General features: G+C 36.9%; 1 protein-coding gene across 4 annotated transcripts in view; it reads right to left on the minus strand.

Annotated features, from left to right (window-relative positions):
• arhgap36 (Rho GTPase activating protein 36) overlaps positions 1 to 19,563 on the minus strand; it is a 104,105-nt gene that overhangs the window by 52,247 nt on the left and 32,295 nt on the right. Inside the window, exon 1 of one of the 4 annotated variants that reach the window (XM_038293129.1) lies at positions 3,976 to 4,109. The exons of 2 other annotated variants lie outside the window; for them this stretch is intronic. The gene's annotated coding sequence lies outside the window, so the exon portion shown is untranslated. Of the gene's footprint in view, positions 1 to 3,975; positions 4,110 to 19,563 lie in introns of those variants that run through there. One more of the 4 variants, XM_038293130.1, reaches the window with a different exon arrangement.

A 19,563-nucleotide genomic window follows, 5' to 3' on the forward strand; every position in this document is an offset into this window, starting at 1 on the left:
AAAACTATATGCATGTCTTAAGTAGATATTTGAGGTTAATTACACATGTTGCTTTCACAAGGTATTTACATTCATTTATGGTTGTGCAGCTTGAATGACATACTCCCATATTATTTTTATCCTGTTCTAACCTGTCACCTTGAAGTGTCAGTGGCTCTCTGTGTCACTGAGCCAAAGGAAAGCCAGTAAAACAATGCTACCCGTCACAACCATCTAATTTTAGAGTTTAAACTAAAAATGTTTATAGTTACACTTGCTAAAATGCCATCAAATGGGTAAGTACTCTGACTTCATTGTAAGTAAAGGTCAATAATAAGACATGCCAAGTTTAATTTGTCCCTTTTGCTTTGTGAGCATTTACGATGGCTATATATCAACAAAGTAGGGTCATAATATATAACCGCCCTGTGACTGAATTCAACCACACCCAAAGTGTCTTACTACCAGAATGCGCTCATATGAACCATCAGGGGGTTTGCTGATTCGCAGACTCAGAGCCTGTTTTAGTTTTAAAACGCCATTCTCGCCCAACTCCCTCCTTATACCACATATAGTTATGGCCTGCTGTCAATAGCAGGAAGTAGGAAACAAGACAATTCGCTCCACATGATAGCCAGCCCACACAGGAAGTCTGAGCAATGAAGCCCATTATGCCCAGCTTGCAAGATCATTTTCCACATGTGAATAAAAAAAAGAAAAAAAAAAGAGTTTGGAGCCAGATAAGATGGGAACTAGGGACATAAGACGGGAGGTATAATTTTATTCTTAGAAATAATCAGGAGCACTAAGTTTGGTTAAATTGCATTAAAAATGGATGTGTGGAACTGTTAAAATCTGCATAACATGTGTGCTAACAGAAAGAACAGTCATTGCAGAGAAACACCTGCTGCACTGACCTGACAATGAAAGACTCAAATGTATATTCATAAGAGCAACAAAAAAAAAAAATATGCACATGCATGTGTGGACCAGTCTGCTCTGCCTGCCTCCTGATAAGGTTACAAAAAAACTTTCTAACAACTAACAGGTGCTTATCACTCCTCTCATCTACTTATAGGATCAAACAATTTGACATCTCCTCTCTGGTCCACCAAGTTTCTACATGCTTCTCTGTCTTCTTGTCCGTTTGCTCCCTTCATCATGATGTCACTGGTTAACCACACAAAGCAAATGAGACTAATGGTGACCGTCAAAGTTAGAGATTTAGATAATTGGGTATCTCTAACATTTTTGTATTCATTTCTTTTGGATTTAAATGAAATGACCTAATCTGGGGGAAATATGGTAAAAAAGGTAAAGTAAGAAGGTCTTTGATCTTGAGCTAAAAACAAGGTAAACTCTAACTTTGCCTTATAGATGAATTGGGTAAAAAAAAGGAGAAAAATGCATAATAACACATTTTGCTTCAGAGAACAGTAAATTAGGTAAATGTTAATTTACTAAATTAAGTAGGAGATTTGTAATTTAAATACATTTGGAGCTTGGATACAGAAAAACATAAAAGAGATAGATATTTCAATTTATTTTTCTCATAAGAAGATATCCATGTGTTTGCTCCTGAAATAAGACAATCTCCCACTGCTTTAATCTTACATCAAATACTTTATTTCACTGCTAAAGATTGACCAATTTGCTGACGATAGACTTCTCTTCCTAACAGGTGCTGCCATCAAAAAACTTATTAATAAATTACATTTTTTTCTTCAGGTACAAAAGCCACATTTAAATAGAGCGTGCTAAATTCAAAATTGTAAAGTGAAGGGATTTGAAAGAAGAAACCAAAGAAGTAAACAATTTTTATAAGTTCTTCTTCTCTATTTAATTACTGGTCATGATATTACCCAGGCCAGCCGAGATGTGAGCAACAAATGTTAAGATATTAACATATCTAGCTAGCTAGCTAGCTAGCTAGCTAGATAGATAGATAGCTAGCTAGCTAGCTAGCTAGATAGATAGATAGATAGATAGATAGATAGATAGATAGATAGATAGATAGATAGATTTTTTTTATTCTGTTCTGTTGAGGCATTTGAATGAACATCTTAAAGCAGTTTTTATCAATCTAATAAAGCATCATTATCTTGGCCATCGTCCTGAGAATTAATAGGCCGCACTGGCTGGTTTTCATTAAGATCAACACAATATGCTTCACATAGATTAGTGTGTAAAGGTGCTCAGGGAGAACCTTAAATTTAACCATGATCACTGAATACTTGACCCTAAACCTACAAGCAGTTTAAACCTATGGGCTTAAAACCAAACCTCTACCCAGGGAGAGAATTTCTCCTCATATAACCTGTCGACTGGTCCCCAGGGGTACCTGCAGGTCCCTATAATATAGCAGATTCTTGGGAATTTGACCTTAAACTGTACCCCCGAGGTAACAGTTGCATGGCCACACACACAAACACAGAAATGTAAACAGGGAAGACTTCATGTGCCTCACCAGCACAAACAGATCATTTATCGACACAGCGGCTCTGTTGTGTCAGTCCTGACTAAACTGTCATGTTTCTGCACAAACACAGCTGAAATCTTGACCTTTTATAGGCAAAGGTAATGTCAGTAATCAAATATCTGCAGGAATCAAAATCTAGATGTTGTCTTCGCCCTTAAATAAAAAGAACTGTGAATCAACCCTGCAAGCACAGAGAGAGAGAGATAGATATAGATCTAGGATATAAAACTGGACAGCTGCTAACTGATAGGTGCCATTTAACATAAAGTTTAGTCTGTATCTAGTCCGCATAGTTTTTGAAGTTCTTTATAAATATTTTCATGAAAATTATTTTCTGGTTTCTTTGAATAAAAGTTAAGATTTTCTTTCTTTACAATTATACAAAACTAGACTGTATTTGACCAACTCAAGTCCAAAAACTACAGTACTCAGACCAGTCAAATCTACAATATAGTCCAGTTTTTGTAAGAGTATTTGGTTTCTTAAGGAGGAATGTCTGCTGTTGATAACTTTGGGGTAGCAGAACAAAATAGAATTAATATTACTTTTGTTTGATGGCAGATGGCAATAAAAGGGCCAGAACTTGTGACAGCTCAATAAGGCCTAGAATAAACTCTGCGATATTTTTAATTGTTGCTCGCAGACCCAACTAAAATTGCAGGAATCAATCGCAGAGTTTAAAAGTTCAAAGTTTTGAATGTAAACACTGTATGACCCGACACTCGGATGGGATCTGACTACTCACACTGTACGTCCTTAAAGAAAGGTCGGGGTATTGAATTATCACAGCATGCAACGCAATAAATAGAGGTAGCTAGTAACAGAAGAAGAAGAAAGAATGTGTAATGTAAAAAATCTCAGAGGAAAGAGCTCTCACTTTGGTCGTGTTACTGCTTAAACATGCAAAATATCCAACAGGATTAATTTTTCAGCGCCCCATGAATTCTGATCAGGAGCTCGCCATGAGGTTCCAGTCGCCTCTTGCGACCTCCTTGTACTGCAAGATGCACGAAACACAATTCTGCCAAGAGTTGGCCTGATCCCAAAAACTTGTCGCACGATTGGAAAATAGTGTTAAAAGCGACAAAAAAATTGTGTATGATGTGCTCAAAGCATGGCAATTATAGACATAAAACTGAGAAAAATAAAAGAAACAGACACAGATAAAAAGAATACATGGAATCTCAGAGTCATGAATTGCTGCTATTTATATTAGATTATCTCGCTGGTAAAGTTATTCGAGTGGCCAGAAAAATGTTAGGGTGCCCCTTTAGCCCCCCTTTGATAGCGGCACTGTTCAAGAGAACACTGCATGACATTATTCTAGCAACATCCAGCAAAAGGCAAAAACATGCTGATCATTGTGCCTTTCCATTTATCAGAGTTTAAATAATGACTGGAGTAATGCTTGTCTTATGTTTTAAGCAGTAAGACTAGATAATAAAAAAATATTAACATGAAAACACAGGATCCAGAATATGCATATATCTGATGAACAACCCCACACACACACATACCTGTTAGAGGAGTTCAAGTTCAATCAAAATCCCAAACTTTTGGTCCCTTTAGAGAGATTCTCAGTCACCCAGACGCTGTTTAGCCAAACAAACGCATCTCAGCTTTAAGCTGAAAGAGACTGACTGGGGAGGGCTGAGCAGAGTGTTAGATTAAGAGAGGAGGAGGAGGAGGAGGAGGAGGAGGAGGAGGAGGAGTCACTGACTTGACTTCTAGGGACTGACAACACAAACAAAATAGGAGGGAAGAGAGGTGGGAGAAACGACAGAAGAAGCTGGATGCTGAAACGGAGGAGAAGGACTGTAATAGACTGAATAGGAGAGAAAATCAAGAGGTTAGCAGATGGATGGATGGATGGATGGATGGATGGATGGATGGATGGATGGATGGATGGATGGATGGATGGAATAAAGGAAAAAGAACATTAAATTAAGCAGGAATCTGAGTAACTAATGATCAAAAGCAAACCTTGGGGAGAAATGAGAGGTAAAGAGGCAAGTTGGACAAAAAGAAAGAGAAAATAAAAGAAGGATGAAAAAAAAGATTAAAGAAGGAAGAAGGTGAGCAGGTGATTGCAGGAGACTTAAGCATTCTGAAATCTCCAAAACAGCATGGAGACTATGGACATATTGAAGAAACAACTTAGGAGGATGTGGAAAAAATGGCTACAAGCATTAGATGGACAAGAATGAAGAAAAATATAAGGGAAAATGAAAAATGCCTCCAAGATTAACATGGCAAATTCCAAATGCTTTATCTGCTTGTTAGATTTACCATGAAAACAATCAAAAATTACTTCAGAATAATCCAATGCCAGTTAAACCAGCCCAAAACATTGATCGATTTTCACTTGTGTAATTCTGAAATCAGTCTACTGAAAAAACAAAGGTTAAAATAATCTTAAATGTTTATGTTTATGCATTTAGCAGATGCTTTCATCTAAAGTGACTTATAAATTATACACAATGTTATAGTTTTATAGTTATCATCAATATGATAATAAGTTCTCTAGAGGAAAAATTCCTGGACAGAATCAGTGATGACAGCAAAGAGATAGAGGGAAGCACAGAGTAGAGAGGTGGTATGTCATGGTTTTGGTTCTGTTTAAGTTTTATATTTGAGTTTTTATTGGTCTTATTTCCATTTTGTGTTATTCTATTTATTATTTTTTATGTATTTGATCCTTAGGTATTACTTGTTTACAGTAGGATATATCAGTATCATAAGCAGGTTTGCTTTAAGTATACATAGAAAAACAAACATCTATATCTCAATGATGGGTAAACGTTTCATTGTTTTCCACGACGGTATTAGTTTTATTAATGTTAAAATCAGGTCTATTGCTCAGTGACCACATAGAAATATTTAACTGCTGCTGGAGGTAGAACAGATACAGATGAAGGGAAGAGTATTGGTACTGATGTAAGGCAGGTTGGAAAAGGAAGGGAAAATGAGAAGTTAGGAGGGAGAAGAAGAAGGAGGGAGGGAGCAAATGACCAGGAGGATTACAGTGACAGGATAAAAGGTCTATAAAAAGGACAGGGAGGAGAGCATTGCTGAAAGAAAAAAAAAGCCTTGAGGAAATCTGCTCAAGTGAGAGATGATCAACTAGTAGGTTATTTTAGTGTGCGTCAAAAGCTGCCCTGATCTGACCTGGATGTCTCCTAATTGATCTGGAATTAAACCACTTCTATGACGTTGGATATGTGGGAACAAAAAACTAAATACACACATACATATACACTTCACTTACTTCTAGAAAAGAAAATAACTAAATCAACACAAAGATTTTCTTTTAAGGGAAACAGGAATTTGGAGGTTCAAAAAAACAAAAACAAAAATCCAAATCAGATAATTAAGTTTTCAGTAAACTAATAAATTAATTTTCTTTTTAATAGTTTCTGGAATCTTTGTCCAACCCCCTCACAAACCTAATCAGGATTGAGGCCTTATTGAACTCACAAACATTTTAAGCTCTGCCCAAACGTTCTCTATTAGATAAAAAAAAATTTGTGTTCTTAAACCAGGGAACCTACGGGTCCAGAGCCCCCTGCGGCTCATCAGTGGTGATATGAAAATTGAAAATGATGTATTTATTTTGTGCAGGAGGTCAAACATTCATTATGTTTTCCAATGCTGTAAGAAATTTGGATAGTAAATAAATTCAAACAATAAAAGTAAACATTTCCGTCAACGAAAAATTGCTTCATAGCCTGCAGCACATGTTTTAGCACGGCGCGGTGCCAGGCAGGTGGAGGTTGTAAATAAAATGTAGTGGGTGTGTCTCGGGCCATGGAGCCCAAAGGGGAATAAAAAGAAGATAGCTGATGAGAAAAGAGGATTCAAAGAAGAATGAACCAAATAATTTGCTTTCATTACCAATGCAGAAGGATTACCTGCATGTTTGCTTTTGAATAAGAAGGTGTCAACTAATAAAAAGTAATTTGGAAAGGCATTTCCAGGGAAGGCATGCTAAATTTGCAGCTGTCTACCAAGATGGATGTGAGAGAAAAAGTGCGATTGCAGAACTAATGGATAAATTAGAGGAGAGGAAAGATAGATTTAAGAAGTGGATTGCATCTCAAAACTCCACTAATGCTGCTAGTTTTGTTTCAAGCATGGAAAACCGTCCATAGATCGTACAGGCAGCACTCTGATGCAGGGTTGGAAACTTTCTTCCATTTTTTCCCCAACTCCTCAAAATAAAAATCACACCAATGAACGCTGGTGATTGAGGATGTGGGATTTCAGGGTAAGAGAGCACTGACCATATGGATGTCAGTTCCTGCTCGGTTCCTCATGACTTAATTAACTCCACTAACAGAAACACATCCACCGTAGAGAGATTCCTTTATCGTGTTTCTATAATTTCATGAATGCAGCAAAACCTAATACATACAAACCGCACGGTGAAGGGCAGTGCAGCGGCGTTAACTGCACGCGGCGAGAATGTTCACTGCTCCTCCATCACCTCGTGCTACTATAGAATTAAAACTTTAAGCATTAAATAATGTGACATTTTCTCCAGGATAAACATTTAATCATGAAATCTTATTATATATTTAAACCCACATAGTCTTGTTTTATAGTGGGCTAATACACTTAAAGTCTGTGTTGCCATACGAGGCTTATATAAGACTCTAACATCTTTGCAGCTCCAGACAGATTTGTTTTTGTTGTTTTTTTGGTCCAGTATTGCTCTTTGAAAAGCTTGGGTTTGCTGTTTCATGTCTTAAGCAATTCCTTTTCAGCTAACTTGGAAATTTAATTCCATTGCAATTAAGATATTACTCAAAAACCACAACAGATTTGTAACAAACGGCCTTCAAAACAACATATGACAAGCAAACTAAACCACTTCTGCTCCTCAACATCTCAGTGTTCAAAAGTAGCAGTGAGAGGGTCAGAGGGCAAACATGAATTTTGTCATTGAAAGTCATTTGAAATTTTAACATGAACAAAAGCACTTGGAATAAAGGGCTGATCTAAATAAAAACTCATCATATGAACACAATCAGATTTTTTGGCTCAGCCAGAATAAAATAATATTCTAGATGAGAATTGTAGTTTAAGCGGAACCTCTCTTTGAATGGCGTCCCTCTAAACACTTAAAAATAATGATGTTAATAATAATAATACATTGGATTTTTAATGCACTTTATATTTATACAAATCCCAAAGTGTTACAGAGCACATCAGGAAAAAAACAGCTTCTTCCCCACTGCCATCAGAATGCGTAACTGCTGGGAAAACTCTACAGGTGCTGGTCATAAAATTAGAATATCATGAAAAAGTAGATTGATTTCAGTAATTCCATTTAAAAAGTGAAACTTGTATATTATATTCATACATTACATACAAACTCATATAGTTCAGATGTTTATTTTGTTTAATTTTGATGATTACAAATGACAACAAATGAAAATCTCAAATTCATCATATCAGAAAATTAGAATATTACTGAAGACCAATAAAAACAAAGGATTTATAGAAATGTTGGCCAACTGAAAAGTATGAACATGAAAAGTATGAGCATGTACAGCACTCAGTATTTAGTTGGGCCTCCTTTGGCCTGTATTACTGCAGCAATGCGGCGTGGCATGGAGTCGATCAGTCTGTGGCACTGCTCAGGTGTTATGATAGCCCAGGTTGCTCTAATAGTGGCTTTTAGCTCTTCTGAATTGTTGGGTCTGGTGTATTGCATCTTCTTCTTCACAATACCCCATTGATTTTCTATGGGGTTAAGGTCAGGAGAGTTTGCTGGCCAATTAAGAACAGGGATACCATGGTCCTTCAACCAGGTACTGGTAGCTTTGGCACTGTGTGCAGGTGCCAAGTCCTGTTGGAAAATGAAATCTGCATCTCCAAAAAGTTGGTCAGCTGCAGGAAGCATGAAGTGCTCTAAAACTTCCTGGTATGTGGCTGCGTTGACCCTGGACCTCAGAAAACACAATGGACCAACACCAGCAGATGACATGGCACCCCAAACCATCACTGACTGTGGAAACTTACACTGGACTTCAAGCAACGTGGATGAAGTGCCTCTCTTCTTTTCCTCCAGACTCTGGGACCTTGATTTCCAAAGGAAATGCAAAATTTACTTTCATCAGAGAACATGACTTTGGACCACTCACCAGCAGTCCAGTCCTGTTTCTGTTTAGACGCTTCTGACGCTGTCTGTGGTTCAAGAGTGGCTTGACACAAGGAATGCGACAGCAGAAACCCATGTCTTTCATACGTCTGTGTGTGGTGGTTCTTGAAGCACTCACTCCAGCTGCAGTCCACTCTTTGTGAATCTCCCCCACATTTTTGAATGGGTTTTGTTTCACAATCCTCTCCAGGGTGCGGTTATCTCTCTTGCTTGCACACTTTTTTCGACCACATCTTTTCCTTCCCTTCGCCTCTCTATTAATGTGCTTGGACACTGAGCTCTGTGAACAGCCAGCCTCTTTAGCGATGACCTTTTGTGTCTTGCCCTCCTTGTGCAAGGTGTCGATGGTCGTCTTTTGGACAACTGTCAAGTCAGCAGTCTTCCCCATGATTGTGTAGCCTATAGAACTAGACTGAAAGACCATTTAAAGGCTTTTGCAGGTGGTTTGAGTTAATTAGCTGATTAGAGTGTGGCACCAGGGGCCATCAATTTTGAACCTTTTCACAATATTCTAATTTTCTGATATGATGAATTTGAGATTTTCATTTGTTGTCATTTGTAATCATCAAAATTAAACAAAATAAACATCTGAAATATATGAGTTTGTATGTAATGTATGAATATAATATACAAGTTTCACTTTTTAAATGGAATTACTGAAATCAATCTACTTTTTCATGATATTCTAATTTTATGACCAGCACCTGTACTCTGCAGACTGACAACCCCAAACCAAAATGCTGCATAATTGCACAATATATATTTCATGCTCTGAACTTCCATTTCAATCGCATGTTTTTTCTCCCACACTGTTTAGATTTGATCACTGCTGCATTTTAAGAAATGAAAAGAAATGAAGATGTCTTGAAAGCTGTACAAAACGAATTTTCGTTTGTATACACTTTGTGTAAACAAAATGCCAATAAAACTTGTCGGAGTCTAAAATATAAAATAAACAAAGACAATAAGTAAAAGGGTAAGAGTTCAAATAAAAAACTCTATGTTTTAATCTATGTTTTATGTCAGTGTGGCATTTTTCCAACTTTAGGGGAAAGATTCAAATAAACAAGTAAACAGCTGGTCTGTGGTCACATTCAGGGCCTGATCTTCAAATGGTTTGTGTGAATTAGGAAATGTGCAAAACTTATTAACACCTGCAGAGCAGATCTTCGTTGAAAGTGTAAAGTGATTTTTCGTGTGTAGTTTAAAGGAAAAGAAGCTTTTTTGGTGTTTGACAAATTCTAATGACCAGACTGCACGTATTTATGGGGGGAGGATATGCAAATGGTAACACCTGCATAAGGGGTTTATGAAACCTATAAGTTTGATTTAAAAAGGGAACTTTTATGATGGTTATGAAGGTTTTATAAATTATTTTTAATCTTATTTTTTTAACTATTATTTTGTTTTTTTTTGTTTTTTTGTAGCACTTTTAGACACCTATGTAAAGTGCACAATAAATAATATCAATTTGTATTACAGTTGTTATTATTTTTTTTAAATAACCCCATGGTGTAGACGTTACATTGTTCTTCTACTACTAATATAAACTCCTATACTCTCTGTGAGCACTGTCAGTCTGCTAGTTTAAACGGGGCTAAACTGGATTATTCGTCTTAACTTTTGCAGCTCTGCAGATCACCTGCAACATGCCTACTTATTGCACACATTGATTTTTTGTTTTGTTTTCTTGCCCTCGCAGTGTAGTACTACTTATTCCGATTGTTTGAAGAATAAACCAATAAGTATGTGGGTTAATTGTTTAAATCAATAAACTTCTCTTAGAACCTGGAAAAGGTCCATTCTGTGCACTCCGAACTTTAAGAATCAACAACATTTTAGTGTTTTTGCTATTTTTTACAACACAAGCTGAGGTACAATGTCCTTCTGATGAAGTTTAAAAAAATCTGTTCAAGTCAAGGTCTTCTTTTCTATAAAATTACCATAATTAGTTTATTAGATTTGCAACAATATCAGTGCTGTATTTTGATTTATTTGTTTTAATCTGATCATAAAAATGCAGTTAGCCTGTAAGACTATGTCATCTCCTGTTTACCTGCTTATCAAAATGTCTCTAAAAATCTGTGAAAGTCCATAATATTATTCCAACCTACTTTACTAAAGAGTTTAAAAGATACATTTATAAATGAATAGAATAGAATTCCCAGCATGTAGCTCAGCGTTTTTTTGTGTGTTTTTTTGCAATTTTTTGGTATTGTCGATATCTGTGAGAATATGCCAAAAAACTGTCTGTCAACACGTCTAAAGGCTACAAACAAAAACATTTAACTTGGAAAAATAAATGTGTGAGGCCCCTGTAAGTATGGATCAACACAGAAGCCTTTTATGACCCTGAACATCACGTGATGTTGACAAATACAAGAGAGAATGTAGAAGAAGCTGCACAGTAAAGGAGCAAAAAAAAGAAAAAAACTATAGACATTATAGCAATAAGAAATGCTGTGAAGACTAAACAAAACAAAACCAAATGAGACACTAAAGGACAATGAATTTCTGACTGATTATAAGCAGTCAGTGGAGCTTTTCTTCCATCTCAAGGCTAATCGGAAGTTAAATGCAAATGAAAAAAAACATCTGCAGTTTATTTCAACAAGGTTTGCAGATCTGTGAAGTACTTGCTCTACAGAGATTTGTGTTCGTCAAACTCATATTTCAGAATTTCAGAAATGAAAAAAAATCTATCATGTCACATAAAGAAAACCTTAAAAACCAGGAAAAAAATGATAAAATATTCAGGAATTGATTAACAGAACCTCCATGAGAAAATTGATCAGCATAAAATTTCATAAAAGCAACACATGATATCCTGACCCAGCTTATAAGATGACCTAATGTGAAACACGGTTATGGAGATCTACCAGCCAGGAAGTGGTTTTAAAACCATTTCCAAAGCTTTAGGACCGCAGGGAACCACAGTGAGAGCCATTATCCACAAATGGAGAAAACATGAAGCAGTGGTGAACCCACCCAGGGGAGGCCGGTCTGGCAAAACAACTGGAAGGATTCATCAGCGACTCATCCAGGACGTCCCAAAAGGATCACACTGACATCTAAAGCACAGCAAATCTGACTTCTCTTAATAATGGTTAGAGTTAATGATTCAACAAGAATAAGAAAGAGATCAAGTCATGGTCAGCCATGGGAGATTTCCAGGGCCAAAGCCACCACTGACCTACTGAAAAAAATAATGCAACCACTTTTGGCATTTGATTTATCATATTTAGTTACTTTAACACAGATTTTTAAGTCCTACCCTGCTAACATGAAACAACTGTGTTAAAGTAACTAGATGTAAGTAAATGCCAAGGTGGTTGCATTATTCTTTTCAGTGAACAATTATTATCAGGCTTTTAGCTAGCAATGCATATCTACTTCCAGCCGCCACAAAGAGCAGGAGGAAACCCCCAAGAGGCGACCCGGCCTGAGTCAGCTTCTGCTGGGGATTCCCAGGGAATCCAGTATGTGGGGGTCTGTGTGGCTCTGACAACGAAATAATATTTTAAGGCAGGATCGTAATCTTGATGAACTGACTTCACAAGCGATGTTTTGAGGTGCACTTTCTTGCTTAAAAATATATTAAAACAATTTTTTTACCCACTTATTCACAGCAAATACAACAAAGTCGCTCTCTGCTATTAAAAACAAATGAATTCGTGTGACCATTTTTCTATAATCTTTGTGTTGCTGTTACACCACAATTTCCCCATTGTGGGACAATAAAGGAATTTTCTTGTCTATTCTTCTTTATTCTATTCGAACTATTACTCAGATGACTTTGGATATGTATGCTCTGGTTTCATGGCCCTCTCTAAGCCTCAGAAGACAACATCATTGGCTTACTTTTATTTACAAGGCCATCCTGGGTAAACTCCCTCCATACCTGTGTCACCTCATGTCTGTAGCCAACAGTGGTTACAACTCACGCTCTTCAAGTCGTGTTCTTTTCACTATTCCCAGGATCAACACAGATCTTGGCAAAACATAATTTTTCTATGCAGCACCATGGTCGTGGCACAATATTCAAAACTCCCTGCAATTACGGACACTTATTCCACTACAGTATTTTAAATCACTATTGAAAACCGCTTGCACAAAGAAATTGTAAATGTTATTCTAGAGTCTAGTTTATGATTGATTTTATTATGTTGTTTTTATGTGTTTTTATATGTCTTACTGTACTGCTGCCTCTTGGCCAGGTCTCCCTCGAAAAAGAGATTTTATCTCAAGGGACTTCCTGGTAAAATAAAGGTTAAATAAATATAAAAAGCTAGAATATCTGACACGTATTGTCATCACAGGTAGATTAAAACATAAAATGTGTTTAAGGTGCAGAAACTTTTATACCATATCATACCAAATTTATTCCTAAATCAATCATAAAAACAAGAAATAAAGTGGTATATAAAAGTACACTATATTGCCAAAAGTATTTGCTCACCTGCCTTGACTCACATATGAGCTTAAGTGACATCCCGTTCCTAATCCATAGGGTTCAATATGACGTCGGTCCACCCTTTGCAGCTAGAACAGCTTCAACTCTTCTGGGAAGGCTGTCCACAAGGTTTAGGAGTGTGTTTATGGGAATTTTTGACCATTCTTCCAGAAGCGCATTTGTGAGGTCGCACACTGATGTTGGACGAGAAGGCCTGGCTCTCAGTCTCCGCTCTAATTCATCCCAAAGGTGTTCTATCGGGTTGAGGTCAGGACTCTGTGCAGGCCAGTCAAGTTCATCCACACCAGACTCTGTCATCCATGTCCATGCCAGCTCCAAACTGTTCCCACAAAGTTGGGAGCATGAAATTGTCCAAAATGTCTTGGTATGCTGAAGCATTCAGAGTTCCTTTCACTGGAACTAAGGGGCCAAGCCCAGCTCCTGAAAAACAACCTCACACCATAATCCCCCCTCCACCAAACTTTACACTTGGCACAATGCAGTCAGACAAGTACCGTTCTCCTGGCAACCGCCAAACCCAGACCCGTCCATCAGATTGCCAGATGGAGAAGCGCGATTCGTCACTCCAGAGAACGCGTCTCCACTGCTCTAGAGTCCAGTGGCGGCGTGCTTTACACCACCGCATCCGACGCTTTGCATTGCACTTGGTGATGTATGGCTTGGATGCAGCTGCTCGACCATGGAAACCCATTCCATGAAGCTCTCTGCGCACTGTTCTTGAGCTAATCTGAAGGCCACATGAAGTTTGGAGGTCTGTAGTGATTGACTCTGCAGAAAGTTGGCTACCTCTTCGCACTATGCGCGTCAGCATCCGCTGACCCCGCTCCGTCAGTTTACGTGGCCTACCTCTTCGTGGCTGAGTTGCTGTCGTTCCCAAACACTTCCATTTTCTTATAATACAGCTGACAGTTGACTGTGGAATATTTAGGAGCGAGGAAATTTCACGACTGGATTTGTTGCACAGGTGGCATCCTATCACAGTTCCACGCTGGAATTCACTGAGCTCCTGAGAGCGACCCATTCTTTCACAAATGTTTGTAAAAACAGTCTGCATGCCTAGGTGCTTGAATTTATACACCTGTGGCCATGGAAGTGATTGGAACACCTGATTCCAATAATTTGGATGGGTGAGCAAATACTTTTGGCAATATAGTGTAGTTATAAAATAAAAAGCTATATTTTAATAATAAGAGAAACACAATAAGGCAAATTGTGTTAAAATATATATTTATAAATGAAAAATAGATCATTTTCTTTTAATAAATTATCATATGTTGTATCTAATTAGCAGCCAAGTTTATCCTGACAAAATACAATTCAAATCATGTACTTATGGTTTTGTTTTCATATTTGCTTTTTAATAACTCTCTGCTGTTATATATTCAGTACCTCCATTGGTTGAACTTATTTTTTTAATTTTAGTTTTCCAAAGAAGACTATCTACTTAGACGTAAATTTTATTTTAAATAGTATATGTGGCACTGATAGTAATCATTGATTTAGGGAATTTCTTTATGGACAAAAATTAAATAGGTTAAATTTTGCAAGTTCTACATTTTATTTTTGGTTTGTTTGTTTTTTGTTATTGAATCCAGGCACACTTTCAATACAGACAATTGTTTGCCACTTTATGCAATTTTAAATTATTCATTATCAACACTGTATTTAAATCAGATTTTTGGTACATAAGGCATTTCTTTGTCCTAAATGATGTTTATACTTTCATTATTGTTGAAAACTTAGGCAAAATCAAATTTTTTGGGATATTCATAGCCAAAGCCTCGAAATCAAACATTACATACGTACAAAAAATGAATGAAAAAGAAAGGTTGAAAGGCTTCATTTGATGAGTAAACAGTTGTTCTGTTTCCTGCAGTAGAAAAGCGCTTAGTACTGTAGAAATCATTTTGACCTGTGCCCCTCCCTGCCTGACTTGTTCCACTGATTTCATGGATATCTTACAGTGGTTGTCCCCGTCATCTCTTCCTCTAACCCTGCCACATACTTCCAGGTCAAAGGTCACAGGTGGCACTGTGCGGTCATGTCCCTAAGCCTAAGTGCTGAGTCTAGCTCTCTTCTTCAAAACAGGATGAATGATGCACAGGCAACAATCACTTGAATTGATGCTATCGACCAGAGCAGGAAACACCAAGTCATGAAGGTCAAGGTTACAGCACCACCTACAGGCTGCAGTATGCTCAACCAGACAGCAAGCATCACTAAAGACAAGCTGAACACTACAGATTCTCTAAGTCAATCAGGGCTGATAAAGGGGACTTTTACTTTTAGAGTGTACTGCTGGGGGTTCATTTACATAAAAAATATTGTTTTTATGTACTTTTTCAAGTGAAAGATAACCACAATTTAGAAAGTTGAATGTTAATATACAGGATTTATATTTATACTTCGACATATATATGAATATCAAATAATTTTATATGAATATCAAATATTTACATAATTATCAAATAATTAAATATCAGCCGACCCCCTGTCTACTTTTAAGGATAGGCTTAAAACTTTCCTTTTTGATAAAGCTTATAGTTAGGGTGGCTCAGGTTATCCTGAGCTATCTCTATAGTTATGCTGCTATAGGTTTAGACTGCTGGAGGACATAGGGACCCCCATTTCATCATTCTGCTTCATTCTATCTCTATTCTCTCACTCTGCACAATCTGTTAGTTCAATCTCTAATGTTATGCTCTCTCCGCTTTTTCTCATAGTAGCTTTGCCTGATCTGGTCCTGGAGAGGAATATCAGCTGTGCTGCTTCCATCAACATCCTTGTTTATAGATGTTGGAGATCGGCCTGTTTTTCAGTGTATTCCTGTTTCTCTCACTGGGACTGGCTGGATGTGCTCTCTTCATCCTCTGACATGGGAGCTGGTTTAGAGCTCGTCTGCCTGGCTGTGTGTTTCCTGGACGGGGCCGCCTTTTACAGTTGCTTTTTGTATCTCTGCTTCTGTCTCCTTGAATCCCAGTCGGCTCACACTGAGCCTGGTTCAGCTGGAGGTTTCTTCCTGTTAAAAGGGAGTTTTTTCTCTCTACTGTCGCTACAAGCATGCTTAGTGTGAGAGATTGCTGAAGAGTCAATGAGTCGATGCAATCAACAGGTTTTCCTTAGATAGAAAACTTTGAATCAATTTGACTGTATGATCTGGTTAAATCATCAAGTGCCACATATATCACAGCTCCAAGTTGGCTTTATATACCTGCAGTAAGGTGAGGAAAGATCACAGGTGGGTGGAGAACCCAAAAATTGTAATCAAGTAAGAGTAGCACTACTTTAACCTATTTTTTACTGAAGTAAAAGTAAAAAAATATATACTTTACAATAGTAAAGTAAAAGTAAGAAGTACGGCACAGTAAAACTACTCCTAAAAGTTTTTTGTTTTTTTTTTCAAATTGTTACTCAAGTAAGTGTATCTTTAACTCATTACTATCAACCTCAATTTAAACAAAAAAAGTCCAAGATGAACAAAGAAGTATTAGCTTTTAAGGCATGAATGGGTCTGAAGTAGGGGTTCGATAAAGGGTCCAAGTCAAAGTATTTCTATTAGTTCCCTTACCAGAAATGTTCCTTGTTTACCAGGATAATACTATTTTAACTAATGCTTCATCAGTTCTTCAATGTAAGTGTAAACCTTTATAGGGCCTCAGTAGAATACGTTGAAATTCAAAAACGTAATTAAGTTTGTTTCTGGGGGACACAACAGGACCTTATAACATTTATACAATTATTTAAGTATGTTTCATTGGAAAAAAATCAACGTCAATGTAATTAAGAAAAACAATCCAGAGTGCTCCTACAGGAAATTCAATAAAAATACAGAAAGACAATATTTAATTATATGCTGATAAAGAACCTATATTAAAGCTTAGCTTATTAACTTAAAAAATTTGTTGTTTTAACCATTTTACATAGCTTATATAGTTTTTAACTTTTTAACTTTTTGAAGCTTAATTAACAGTTGGCAGACCACATTGGACCTCCCCATTTTAACAGTCAACCTCCAAAGTGGTTTTTATATCAAAGTTGCCAAAAAATGTTAACTTGGACAATAAATGTATAAAATTGAAATAACTACCTGCTCCACTTCCTCTCCAGGCCATTGCTCTACATCATGACAGACCATAGCTGTTGCTACCTGCATGTCCCCGTCCCCTTTTCTTATCAGTATTTGTAATCTGAAGCATGTGCTCATTAATAATTTTAATTATTAACAACTTTGAGACAAACAAATATTTGTTTGGCATCTCTGTTGAGTTTGCATAAAACTATCCTGTATGTTCTTCTGGAGTTAGTGCAGCAGCACATATTTCAGATTGGAGCACATTAGAGGAGTCATATACAATTCTGTCTGCCTGTCGGAGGAAGGATTACTAAAAAAAAAAAACACTTATGAAAACAAAGGAACCATTTCTATTATATTACCTCCTATTCTATTTTATTACAGTCAAATTACAGCTGTTAATGCCATGCCACTATAGTAGCTTTCTAGAAATGACTGATATTGTACACTCGTGTATTTATGTGAGCCTGTGTGATGAATATTTTGTCTGTGTACAACTGTTGGGTCCAGCAGTATCTCCATCGAATTTCTGTGTTAATGAGCATCATATAACTTAAGACACTCTTTTTATACTGATCTGTGCCTTCTTGGGTTGGAATCAATATGTATTAGGCTGGGTGCTTTGGTATCCTCTGAGAATGTCACCACATATTGATTAGGCTGGTAGCAGTCATTGGTGTACAGCGTAAATAAAAACGTGAACTGGAGGGGCACTGGTGCTGCCTAGGGGAGTTTCAGGATAAAACTAAGTTCAGTTTCATAAGTTGTCACCTATTATGGTAGAAAATAAAGTTAACATTTAATTAACTATTTAATTAAAAGGAGGACTTGTTACAGTTCAAATGGCATCACTTGCACTTCATTCCCTTTTGTATGCAAATTGGTACGGGTCTGTGTGGATCCACCTCCAAACATAACTCAATTACCAGTTTCCCCAGTGACTTCATTATGTAGGAGGTCAGAGCCACTGGTGTAAACCATTGTTTACCTGGTGAAAGGCTTTCTAAGGAGCTACAGTAATAATAGATCTGCTCTGCAGTTCATAGAGAGATGAAAAAGCTGATGCAAAGCTTCTCTGCAGATATTTTTTTTTATCAAAAGAAAAGCAGACACATTGAGTGATGCTGTCTCTGTTTGTGCATTGATTAAAAATACCACAGTGGCGAGCATCTGGTTTGTGAGATTACTGTGGTACTAACTAGAGTATAGTACTATACTATTTTTTTCTAAAATAATTTCTACATTTCCAATCTAAAACTTCAACATATATTTTAGCACACTGACATAAAGTAGTGCATAATTGTGAACTGAAGGAAAAGTGATGATGGTTTTTTGATTTTATTTCTTATTTAAACAAGTACCCTTAGAATTAGCCCCCGTTGCTTGCAAATTAGGGGGAAGAAGTGCAATTAAAAAAAAACTTGAATCTGAAAAGCAGTTTTTCTTTTAAACAATATTTTATTTTTCAGGTTTAAATTATTTTTTAAACAAACTTTATTTTTTGGATTATTTTTCTTTTGAACTACTTTTTTCTTTCTCTTTCAGATAAACATTTTTTTCTTGGGTGGGGGTTTAACTTTCTATTTTTTTAACAAAATGTATGGCCCCAATTTAGCTCCATACACTACTGGCAGGGAGGAAGAAGCGCAAATTTAGCAAGTTGAATTAATTACTAATTAATAAAGCTTTTAAAAACTCATTGATCACTTTTCAATTCCTCATTTGAAAACTTAAAGGATGTAAAAAAAAAAAACTGCAAAAATCGATGAAGATATGATCGTCAACCTAACCCGACAGAAGTGGCCACCGAGAAGTCGACTGTAACTGTGGAGGAGAAGCAAGGAGCCGCAGCTGAGGAGGAAATCTATGGATTGGTCTAGAACCAACGATCATCAAGAATGGAGAAAAAAAGTTGAAGGAAAGCTGTTTTCCACATAGGGAAACAGTAAGCATGTAACAACAGTTGCTCTGTTGGGACGTTTAATAAACCTTGTTAAATTCTTGTTGCACTTTTCACAATTTTGTTTAAAGCAAAATTCTGAATGCTATGGACCTTTTTCTATTTCCAAATTCAAAACCTGGTCTTAGGAAACGAAGAGCCCCTATAAGTTGTTTTCAAGAGGCAAGCAGGGAATGGATGGGATAATCAACATTGAGCTACTTAAAGAATAAAGCAGAGATAGATCAACAAAGAGATCAACAACACAATCAAATGAGGTAGCTGCAAAGAAAATGAAAGTGTGAGTGTGTGTGTGTGTGTGTGTGTGTGTGTGGGGGGGGGGGGGGGTAACCTGGGTTAGGTGTGCTGGGCTTTCAGCAGGCAAGCATAAACTGAGGAAGGAGCTACACCCAGAATCATGAGATAAAGGTATGTAAACAAAAAAAAGATGAGA

The sequence above is a fragment of the Cyprinodon tularosa genome, unplaced genomic scaffold, assembly GCF_016077235.1.
Source record: "Cyprinodon tularosa strain WSP-4 unplaced genomic scaffold, ASM1607723v1 ctg321, whole genome shotgun sequence".
Taxonomy (NCBI): domain Eukaryota; kingdom Metazoa; phylum Chordata; class Actinopteri; order Cyprinodontiformes; family Cyprinodontidae; genus Cyprinodon; species Cyprinodon tularosa.